We start from the raw sequence: 12,375 nt of genomic DNA, 5'->3' as shown, positions 1-12,375 counted from the left end.
AGACACCAGCGGGGAGAGGAGGGACACCCAGGGCTCCGAGTCCACACATCGGCGCTGGAAGCGGAGGTGAGCTCAGTAACCAGAGACATTGGCGGGGAAACAGTGGACAGAATTTTAGAGGGACGCAGGTTTTGAAGCGGGAAAGTCCAACACACTGACTACAGGAGAGAAGGAAAAATAAATAAATAAATAAATAAATAGGTGGGGGCATACTGGTACAGACAAGTTCCACTCTCCGTCAAGCTTGCAAAGGCAAGCAAGAGACAAAGAGCTGGGATATACATAATAAAAGGGGAGAGTTAAGGCTACAATTCAGTAGCCTAGGCAACCCAGTGGGAGTCCACAGGAGAAACTGAGCCTGCACAGACTCTTTGGGTAGAAGCCAGTGGAAGCTAAATACCATCCATTCTGCTCAGCCTTGCAGTATTACTTACCTCCTGAACAAAAAATAAAATAAAATAAAATAAATAAATGAATAAATAAATAAAGAGAGATTTACCACGCATAACCTGAGGGTGTCACCTTTGCACACCTGTAACCCTGAAGAACCAAGCAGAACTCTCAGGCCACACCCATCTCAGGCCTCCAAGGCTCCTCCAACAGCAGGCAGTCCACTTAACACGGACATAGTATAATTAAAAAAAAAAAAAAACTCACAGTGAGGGAAACAGAATTAACCATGCCAAGCAATAAACACAGAAATCGAGGGAACAAGATCAACGATGACATTATGATGCCTCCAAATAAGCAAAACACCCCAAGCCAAGATTATGAAGATGATGAGATAGAAGAAATGCAAGAAGCAAATCTCAAAAAATTGATAAGAACATTAAGAAGTTCTCAAAAACAAATTCTTGAACTACAGAAATCCTTAATGGACAAGATAGAAAATCTCTCTCGTGAAAATGAAATATTAAGGAGGAATCAAAATGAAATGAAACAACTAGTAGAACAGGAAACTGTGATAGTGATGAGAAATCATAATGAAGTGAAGAATTCAATAGATCAAATGACAAACACATTAGAGAGCCTTACAAACAGAATGGATGAAGCAGAAGAGAGAATATCGGACTTAGAAGACAAAGAACAGGAAAGGATACAGTCAGACCAAAGAAAAGAAGAAGAAATTAGAAATTTAAAACATATTGTCGGGAATCTTCAGGATACTATTAAAAAACCTAACATTCGGGTTCTAGGAGTTCCTGAAGACATGGAGAGGGAGAAAGGATTAGAAGGCCTTTTTAGTGAGATATTAGCAGAAAATTTCCCAGGTTTGGAGAAGGACAGAGAAATCCTAGTACAGGAAGCTCAAAGAACCCCTAATAAACATGACCAAAAGAGATCCTCACCACGACACGTTGTAATTAAACTCTCCACAGTGAAACATAAAGAAAAGATCCTAAGATGTGCAAGAGAGAAATGTCAGATTACTCTCAGAGGATCTCCAATCAGACTCACAGCTGACTTCTCATCAGAAACACTACAGGCTAGGAGGGAATGGCGAGACACAGCACAGGTGCTAAGAGAGAAAAATTGCCAGCCCAGAATATTATATCCTGCTAAGCTCTCATTTGTGAATGAAGGTGAAATAAAGACCTTTCATAGCAAACAGAAATTGAAAGACTTTGTGGCCACTCGTCCGGCCCTGCAAAAGATACTTAAAGATGTGCTACACTCAGAAACACAGAAACACGGTCATCAATATGAAAGAAGGGAAAGGAAGAACACCTACCAGTAAAAGAGCATGGGAAGCTCAAAGCATATACTAGAAAATATCTCCGGGAAAATGGCAGGGCAAAGTCACTATGTATGAATAGTCACATTAAACGTGAATAGCCTGAACTGTCCAGTTAAAAGACACAGACTGGCTGACTGGCTTAAGGAACAACACCCAATTATTTGTTGCCTACAAGAAACACATCTCTCTAACAAAGATGCATGCAGACTGAAAGTGAAAGGTTGGAAAAGATATTCCATGCCAACAAAAAACCAAAAAAAAGCAGGTGTAGCCATATTAATATCAGACAAAATAAACTTTAATACAAAAACTGTTAAGAGAGACAAAGAGGGGCACTATATAATGATTAAGGGTTCAATTCAACAGGAAGATGTAACTATTATAAATGTACATGCACCTAATTACAGGGCACCGGTCTATTTAAAAGATATGTTAAGGGACTTAAAGGGATACTTAGATTCCAATACAATAGTATTGGGGGACTTCAATACTCCACTCTCAGAAATAGATAGATCATCCAGACAAAAGATCAACAAAGAAACAGCAGATTTAATCAACACTATTGCCCAAATGGATCTAACAGATATCTACAGAACTTTCAATCATACAGCTAAAGATTTTACATTCTTCTCAGCAGTGCATGGAACCTTCCCTAGGATTGATCACATACTAGGTCATAAAGCAAGTCTCAGCAAATTTAAAAGAATTAGAATCATACCATGCAGCTTCTCAGACCACAGTGGAATGAAGCTGGAAATTAGCAACTCAGGAAGCCCCAGAAAGTATGCAAACACATGAGACTGAACAACATGCTCCTGAATGAACACTGGGTCATTCAAGAAATCAAAAGAGAAATCAGAAACTTTCTGGAAGTAAATGAGGGTAACAACACAACATATCAAAACTTATGGGATACGGCAAAAACAGTATTGAGAGGAAAGTTTATAGCAATAGGGGCCTACATCAAGAAATTGGAAAGGCACCAAAGAGATGAACTTTCAGCGCTTTGCAGCAAACCAGACCCAAATCAAGTAGGAGAAGAGAAATAATTAAAATCAGAGAAGAAATCAACAGGATTGAATCAAGAAAAACATTACAAAAAATCAGCCAAGCGAAGAGCTGGCATTTTGAAAAAATAAACAAAATTGACACCCCATTGGCCCAACTAACTAAAAAAAGAAAAGACCCAAATCAATAAAATCAGAGATGAAAAAGGAAACATAACAAAAGACACCACAGAAATAAAAAGAATCATCAGAAATTACTACAAGGACTTGTATGCCAACAAACAAGAAAATCTATCAGAAATGGATAGATTCCTGGACACATGCAATCTACCTAAATTGAACCATGAAGACATAGAAAACCTAAATAGACCCATAACTGAGACAGAAATTGAAACAGTAATAAAGGCCCTCCCAACAAAGAAAAGCCCAGGACCAGATGGATTCACTGCTGAATTCTACCAGACATTTAAAGAAGAACTGATTCCATTTCTTCTCAAACTATTCAGAACAATCGAAAAAGATGGAATCTCCCAAATTCTTTCTATGAAGCCAGCGTCACCTTAATCCCTAAGCCTGAGAAAGATGCAGCACTGAAAGAAAATTATAGACCAATATCCCTGATGAACATAGACGCAAAAATCCTCAATAAAATTCTCGCCAATAGAATACAACAACACATCAGGAAAATCATCCGCCCAGACCAAGTGGGATTTATCCCTGGTATGCAGGGATGGTTCAACATTCGCAAATCAATCAATGTGATACACCACTTTAACAGACTGCAGAAGAAAAACCATATGATTATATCAATAGATGCAGAGAAAGCATTCTATAAGATTCAACACCCTTTCATGATGAAATCTCTAAGCAAATTGGGTATAGAAGGAACATCCCTCAATATAATCAAAGCAATTTATGAAAAGCCCACAGCCAGCATCCTATTGAATGGGGAAAAGTTGGAAGCATTTCCACTGAGATCTGGAACCAGACAGGGATGCCCACTCTCACCACTGCTATTTGACATAGTTCTGGAAGTTTTAGTCAGAGCCATCAGACAAGAAAAAGAAATCAAAGGGATAAAAATTGAGAAGGAAGAAGTCAAACTATCCCTCTTTGCAGACGATATGATTCTTTACTTAGGGGATCCAAAGAACTCTACTAAGAGACTATTGGAACTCATAGAGGAGTTTGGCAATGTGGCAGGATATAAAATCAATGCACAAAAATCAACAGCCTTTGTATACACAGATAATGCCATGGCTGAGGAAGAACTTCTAAGATCAATCCCATTCACAATAGCTACAAAAACAATCAAATACCTTGGAATAAACTTAACCAAGGACATTAAAGTTCTCTACGATGAAAATTACAAAACCTTAAAGAAAGAAATAGAAGAGGATACCAAAAAATGGAAAAATCTTCCATGCTCATGGATTGGAAGAATCAACATCATCAAAAAGTCTATTCTCCCAAAAGCAATTTATACATTCAATGCAATACCAATCAAGCCACCTAAGACATTCTTCTCAGACCTAGAAAAAATGATGCTGAAATTCATATGGAGACACAAGAGACCTCGAATAGCTAAAGCAATCTTGTACAACAAAAACAAAGCCGGAGGCATCACAATACCAGATTTCAGGACATACTACAGGGCAGTTGTAATCAAAACAGCATGGTACTGGTACAGAAACAGATGGATAGACCAATGGAACAGAATTGAAACACCAGAAGTCAACCCAAACATCTACAGCCAACTTATATTTGATCAAGGATCTAAAACCAATTCCTGGAGCAAGGACAGTCTATTCAATAAATGGTGCTGGGAAAACTGGATTTCCATGTGCAGAAGCATGAAGCAAGACCCCTACCTTACACCTTACACAAAAATCCACTCAACATGGATTAAAGACCTAAATCTACGACCTGACACCATCAAGTTACTAGAGCACATTGGAGAAACCCTTCAAGATATTGGCACAGGCAAAGAGTTTCTGGAAAAGACCCGGGAGGCACAGGCAGTCAAAGCCAAAATTAACTATTGGGATTGCATCAAATTGAGAAGTTTCTGTACTGCAAAATAAACAGTCAGGAGAGTGAAGAGACAACCGACAGAATGGGAAAAATATTTGCAAACTATGCAACAGATAAAGGGTTAATAACCAGAATCTACAAAGAGATCAAGAAACTCCACAAAAACAAAACAAACAACCCACTTAAGAGATGGGCCAAGGACCTCAATAGACATTTTTCAAAAGAGGAAATCCAGATGGCCAACAGGCACATGAAAAAATGTTCAAGGTCACTAGCAATCAGGGAAATGCAAATCAAAACCACAATGAGGTTTCACTTCACCCCGGTTAGAATGGCTCACATACAGAAATCTACCAACAACAGATGCTGGTGAGGATGTGGGGAAAAAGGGAAACTGACTCACTGTTGGTGGGAATGCAAACTGGTCAAGCCACTATGGAAGTCAGTCTGGAGATTCCTCAGAAACCTGAATATAACCCTACCGTTCGACCCAGCCATCCCACTCCTTGGGATTTACCCAAAGGAATTTAAATTGGCAAACAAAATGTGGTCTGCAGCCTAATGTTTATTGCAGCACAATTCATAATAGCCAAGACCTGGAACCAACCTAAATGCCCAGAACAGTAGACTGGATAAAGAAATTATGGGATATGTACTCTTTAGAATACTATACCGCAGTAAGAAACAACGAAATCCAGTCATTTGCAACAAAATGGAGGAATCTGGAACACATCATGCTGAGTGAAATAAGCCAGTCCCAAAGGGACAAATACCATATGTTCTCCCTGATCGGTGACAACTGACTGAACACCAAAAAGGAAACCTTTTGAAGTGAAATGGACACTATGAGAAACGGTGACTTGATCAGCATAGCCCTGACTGTTAACGAACAACTTAATACATTATCCCTCTTAGTAGTTTTTTTTTTTTTTTTGTCTGCTCTACTTAATATGACTGGTTGAATTCTGTAATTAATACACAGTTATTCTTAAGTGTTGAAATTTAACTGAAATGTGATCCCTGTTAAACATAAGAGTGGGAATAAGAGAGGGAAGAGATGTACAATTTGGGACATGCTCAAGCTGACTTGCCCCAAATGGTAGAGTTAGAAACATACCAGGCGACTCCAATTCAATCCCATCAAGGTGGCCTGTACCAATGCCATCTCACTAGTCCAAGTGATCAATTTCAGTTCACAATTGATCATAATGAAAGGACTAAGAGTCAAAGGGAGCACATAAACAAGTCTAGTACCTGCTAATACTAACCGATAGAATAAATAAAGGGGAGAGTGATCCAACATGGGAAGCGAGATACTCAGCAGACTCATAGAATGGCGGATGTCCTAAACAGCACTCTGGCCTCAGAATCAACCCTAAAGGCATTCGGATCTGACTGAAAAGCCCATGAGAGTATTTCAGGCATGGAAAGCCAAGACACTCTGGCAAAAAAAAAAAAAAAAAAAAAAAAAAAAAAAAAAAAAAAAAACCTAAATATAAGATCTCTGTGAGTGAGATCCCACTGGAAAGAACAGGTCTTCAAAGGAGGTACCTTTCTCTGAAGGGAGGAGAGAACCTCCACTTTGACTATGACCTTGTCTGAACAAGATAAGAGTCGGAGAACTCAAGGGGCTTCCATAGCCTTGGAAACTCATGACTGGAGCATGGGGAGATTACTGAGGCCATAAACAAGAGTGTCAATTTGTAAAGTCAACAACAGGAGTCACTGTGCACTTACTCCTCATGTAGGATCTCTGTCCTTATCATGCTGTACATTGAGACTTAATGCTATAATGAGTACTCAAACAGTATATTTCACTTTGTGTTTCTATGGGGGTGCAAACTGTTGAAAGCTTTACTTAATGTATACTAAACTGATCTTCTGTAAAAAAAAAAAAAAAAAAGGGAGAAGAAATTATCAATTCCCAACTTGACTCTCACTCGGATTAAACATGACAATAGGTCTGATCTGATATCTGTCGCTCCCCCTCTTCGTGGAGGAGCGACACTAAACCCTGCGCTGTTCTTTCATCTGCTCGGCCCTCCCCGGGTTTGCTGCTGGTTCTTCCCGGGTTGGCTACTGTCCCTTCCACCTCCGTGGAAGGGCGGTTCCCCCTGGCCACATTCCCCACTTCCGCAGGGGAGCGGCACTCCGCCAGCCGGCTCTCTCGGGGGCTGCACAGGTGTTCCCCTTAGATGTTCCCCTTAGATTTTCCTGGTGCATGCCGTCTCTCTCCTCCTTTATAGTCCTCCTCTGCCAATCCCAACTCGGCTGCCCACACACCGAGTACGCTGCTCTCCTCCAATCAGGAGCAAGTCCTACAGTTTATTGGTTGAACTGGAGGCAGCTGTGTAGAAGCTGTTTTTTTCTCTCCCAGCGCCATATTGTGGGAGAGCAGGTGCATAGAATAAGTCTTAATTCCAGTAACAGTCTAGTCCAAGCTGCTCCCCACAGATCCCCCTTTCTTTTTATTTTTTGGCGTTGATACGCGCCTGTCTTCGGTGTCCCGCGGCACACACTCTGCTCTACTTGCTAGAGTTGCCACAGGTTCTTACAAGTCCTATCAATCAGGCAAACCGAATCCGGGTCCTCTCTTCGCCATGTTGTGAGGAGGTTTTTAGGCGCTGATACGTGCCTGTCTTCGGTGACCTGCAGCTCATACTCTGGTCGAGCCGCCTGCTGGTGCTTACCGCCTTACTAATCAGGCAGACCGAATCCAAGCCTTCTCATTGCCATATTGTGGGGAGGCCTATTGGTGTTGATTCGTGCCTATCTTCGGTGACCTGCAGCTCATACTCTGGTCGAGCTGCCTGCTGGTGCTTACCGCCTTACTAATCAGGCAGACCGAATCCAAGCTCTCTCATTGCTGTGTTGTGGGGAGGCCTTATTGATGTTAATTCGTGCCTGTCTTCGGTGACCTGCGGCGCATAAGCTGCTAGCCGCCCGCAGGTGCTCATCGCCTCACTAATCAGGCAGACCGAATCCAAGCCTTCTCATTGCAGTATTGTGGGGAGGCCTTTCTATTTCTCTATTTCTCTATCTCCGGGCATTCCTATTTCTCCCATTTTACTTCTGTCTGCCAACATTCCTATTTCTCTCACTTTACTTCTAAACTTCTGTTTCTCTTATCCCCGCGGCTTCCCGGCGCCCGCCCCGAGGCTGCTTCTTGGCGGCTTTCCGGCTCTGAGCCGCTTCAGCCCGCGCCTCTCTCATCTGCGCGGCTTCGCACTAACCCAGCGTTCCCTATCTACTTGTGGCCCGCACGCTCTCTCTGTGCACGGCAGCCTCCGCGAGTCACACAGCCCCAGCTCACGTCTCCGCCACTAGCATTCAATCCAAGTTCCCCGGGCTAGCCTGGCGAATTCAACCCAGCTTACGTCTCCGCCCTACGATTTGGCTTCCCGTCCTTTGCTCCCCGGGCTAATCAGACGGATCCCAATCTGACTTACACTTCCGCTTCTGGTTTCAACTTTTCGCCCCTTATTCCCGGGCTAACTTGAGAATCCCAAAGTGGCTTTCGTCTCCGCCTCGGCCTGCCCCCCGCGGCTTCAATTTCCCTAACATTTTTCTCTACCCGGTATGTTTCCCCAAGCTTTCCTCCAACAATACTCCTCCCTCATTTCTCCTGGCCTCTCCCCACAGTCCGCATCCGAGTCTGTTTGTTCTAGCTTTCACTTTCGCTTTCAACCTTAGAGATTTCTCCCAGCTTCCCCCCGTAGTCCGTATCTGAGTCTATGCCTAGGCTTTCAATAGCTCCTTCCGGCACCTTTTTCGTCCGGCTTTTCCCTAGGCTGTTTGCTAGTCTCTCTCTCCGGTAATTTCCCACTTCTTCCCGTTTCTTCCCTCCTAAGTTTCCTATCCGTCCTAGGTTTCCTATCCGTCCTAGGTTTCCTATCCAAGTCATGGCACCATTATGTCACTCCCCCTCTTCGTGGAGGAGCGACACTAAACCCTGCGCTGTTCTTTCATCTGCTCGGCCCTCCCCGGGTTTGCTGCTGGTTCTTCCCGGGTTGGCTACTGTCCCTTCCACCTCCGTGGAAGGGCGGTTCCCCCTGGCCACATTCCCCACTTCCGCAGGGGAGCGGCACTCCGCCAGCCGGCTCTCTCGGGGGCTGCACAGGTGTTCCCCTTAGATGTTCCCCTTAGATTTTCCTGGTGCATGCCGTCTCTCTCCTCCTTTATAGTCCTCCTCTGCCAATTCCAACTCGGCTGCCCACACACCGAGTACGCTGCTCTCCTCCAATCAGGAGCAAGTCCTACAGTTTATTGGTTGAACTGGAGGCAGCTGTGTAGAAGCTGTTTTCTTCTCTCCCAGCGCCATATTGTGGGAGAGCAGGTGCATAGAATAAGTCTTAATTCCAGTAATAGTCTAGTCCAAGCTGCTCCCCACAATTTCATCATCATTTAAAAAATCATCTATTATTTTTCACTTTATGTTTCTGGGTGGGAGCAAACTGTTGAAATCTTTACTTAATGTATGCTAAACTGATCTTCTGTATATAAAGAGAATCAAAAATGAATCTTGATGTGAATGGAAGGGGAGAGGGAGTGGATAAGGGGAGGGTTGCGGGTGGGAGGGACACTAGGGGGGGGAAGCCATTGTAATCCATATTCTGTACTTTGGAAATTTATATTCATTAAATAAAAGTTTAAAAAAATGAAAAACAGGACAAGAATTTCAGAAATGTTTGCACCAAAAAAAAAAAAAAAAAAGAAATGCAAAATGCTATTCTTCCTAAAATTTAATTATAAAGAGTAGTGCTTGCATTTGTTGGTGTATACAATCTTTCACTTGAAATACAAAGCAATTTCCGTTTTTGCCAGCTGACATTTTAGGAAAACCATCATTATTCTTCATATGATTCAGGTGATGATGAAAACATATATCTGTGTGGAACATACTGGTGAAAGTATTTTATATGGGTGAAAAGCTGTTTTTCTTGCATAAAATCACAAAAATATTTAACTCATGTGTTATGACTGCATTTCACAAATTGTGCTATTCCTCTCCGCTCTTTCTTCTTGCAGTAAAATCTTATCTAGTCATGCTTGTCTGGTCTATTAGTAAAGACACTGGTTAAGATGCTAGCATCCAGTATGAGAGTGCCTGGGTTTGATTCCTGGCTCAGTGCTTCATTCTATCTTCCTGTCATTGCATATGCAGTGAGGCACTATGTGAAGTTGCAAGTATTTGGGTCCCTGTCTCCCATAGGGGATACCTGGATTGAGTTCCCATCCTGGTTTTAGCCCCATCCACGTCCTGGCTGTTGTGGGCATTTGGGGAGGGGAACAGCATATAGGACCTCTGTCTAGAAGTCTTCTCTCTTTTTCCTCTCAAACAGCCAAATGAAAATACATCCATTGCAACAGCCTTTTGCCATTAAAAGTGGCTTCAGAAGAATTGGCTTGTCAGGTGTGATGCTTGTTAAGTCAGCCAAGTTGATATTTGTCAATCAAAATGCTAAAATAAAAGCTCTTGAGAAAGAAATCCAGATTTATTTTATTTGACTGCTTTCTGAAGGAGATGTAAGTTTTGAGGAGTTTGGGTAATGTACTGTGGAGATTTTAAACCCAGAATTGATGCAAATGGGCTAGTAAAACCCACTGGTACATGTTCTACAACATGGGCTTTTAAACAAACATTCAAATCATAAATAGGGCAGAAGCCATTTTAGGAAAGAATTTAAAGAGGTCATTGCAAAGATATGGAGCGAGAAGACCATATTTTAACTTACTTTTTAGCTGTTGGGCTTTGGGAAATCCTTTAGTCACTCTAGATCTCATCAGGAAAGAGGATAATCATTAACTCTATTCACCTTGTATTTGCTTTAAGAATTAATTCAGGCAATATATAATAATGTGTTTTGTAGTGCTCCATGAAATGTAAATGATCATCACTCACATTTACCGATGCTTGACACATATATTAAGCTCTTAATATGTATCAGGTGCAGCACTGTTATAATTATTATCGTTGCTATCATCTGGGATTTTTTTCCATAGTGGGACCAATTGATGTACCAAAGCAATGTATGTGGACAATAACTATTTGATTCTCTGTGATTACTGTATCTTTGCTTATAATCTGGTATGACTTAAGAAATCTTTAAAAATGAGTAAATTAAGTAATGTGAATTGGCATATATCTGACTTTCAAATTGCTTTTACAACTTCAGATTTTTTGGGAAATTGTGAGGACTCCATGGACTACTTCAGAACTAAGATTTTGGGTAACCTATATAAATTAAATTACTGATACTTAAATTGTACAAGACAAGCATTTCTAAATCTCTCATATTCCCTCTCTAAATTACAACCTAACCATTCACTTGCACTTTTCTCACCAGGTATGCTGCAGGACATATCAGAAAATCAATGTCAAGTGTTACCACCTAATGGTTTTGCAAAATGATGTTATGTCAGGTCCTTAATTTGTGCCCATGCTAGAAGAATCTTGGTGTGAATGGTTTAATCTGGAAACAAATTCTTTTATACAGAAAACTAAGTATTTTCTCCCAAGATCCAAGTTAGTTAGCAAAAACAAAATAAGTAAATAACACAATTAAACTAGGAACAATGAACATTTGGGGAGTCTGAGTAATTCTGTGACTTGTACAATGCCCCTCATTCCAGCATCATTGAACTCAAAGTTGGTTGTTAGATTGAGAAATAATTAAAAGGAAAGTAAAGGCTAAATTAATGCTGTACCACAACACTGCTGGAACACTCAGAATAAGGCACACTGGGAATATTACTGGGGTTATTGGAAAAGAAATTGTCAAATATGGTGGCAGGATTGGCAATGATGGATGCATTGATTGTTGTGGTGAGGTTCCCATAGCTCTGTTGGCCTCCTTGCCTTTAATGTTAGCCATTGTGAGTAGAAAACTCTCCCCAATGCTGGTCATACAGCGCCCTCTTTTGGAGATACTGATGATTAGAGAAATTCCTGAGGTAATAGAGAAGGAAACTAGACACCATCTGGAATCCAATGTAAATAGTTACTTCTTGGATGTCTCATGAAGAATCCCTTGGTGACTACTGGAACAATTTAGAAGAAACATATATAGCAGATCAGATTTTGAATAGAGAAGATGGGAGACTATCAGAGAAGTATGATCTTATAGTTGTTATCTTATTTCCAAATTGGTGAGACCTGAGAACCAATGGTTGTATTTATCTTATTACAACTTGAGTATTCCAAAACATAACATAAGCAAAGTTTCATTCCAAAACAAATAAAATGCGTTTAAAATTACTATAATAGTGGGGCTGGCACTGTGGCGCAGTGGGTTAATGCCTGGGCCTGAAGTGCCAGCATCCTATTTGGGCACCTGATTGAGACGTGGCTGCTTTTCTTCTTCCTATCCAGCTCTCTGCTGTGGCCTGGGACAGCAGTAGAATATGGCCCAAGGCCTGGGGCCCCTGCACCTGTGTGGGAGACCCGGAATAAGCTTCTGGCTCCTGGCTTCGGATCGGTGCAGCTCTGGCCAATTGGGGAGTGAACCAGCGGATGGAAGACCTCTCTCTCATTCTCTCTCTGCCTCTCGTTCTCTCTCTGTGTAACTCTGACTTTCAAATAAATGAAAAGAATCT

This window comes from Oryctolagus cuniculus, chromosome 1, assembly GCF_051225735.1.
Source record: "Oryctolagus cuniculus isolate XC-2025 breed Fujian yellow rabbit chromosome 1, ASM5122573v1, whole genome shotgun sequence".
NCBI lineage: Eukaryota > Metazoa > Chordata > Mammalia > Lagomorpha > Leporidae > Oryctolagus > Oryctolagus cuniculus.
This window is presented reverse-complemented; position numbering follows the sequence as displayed.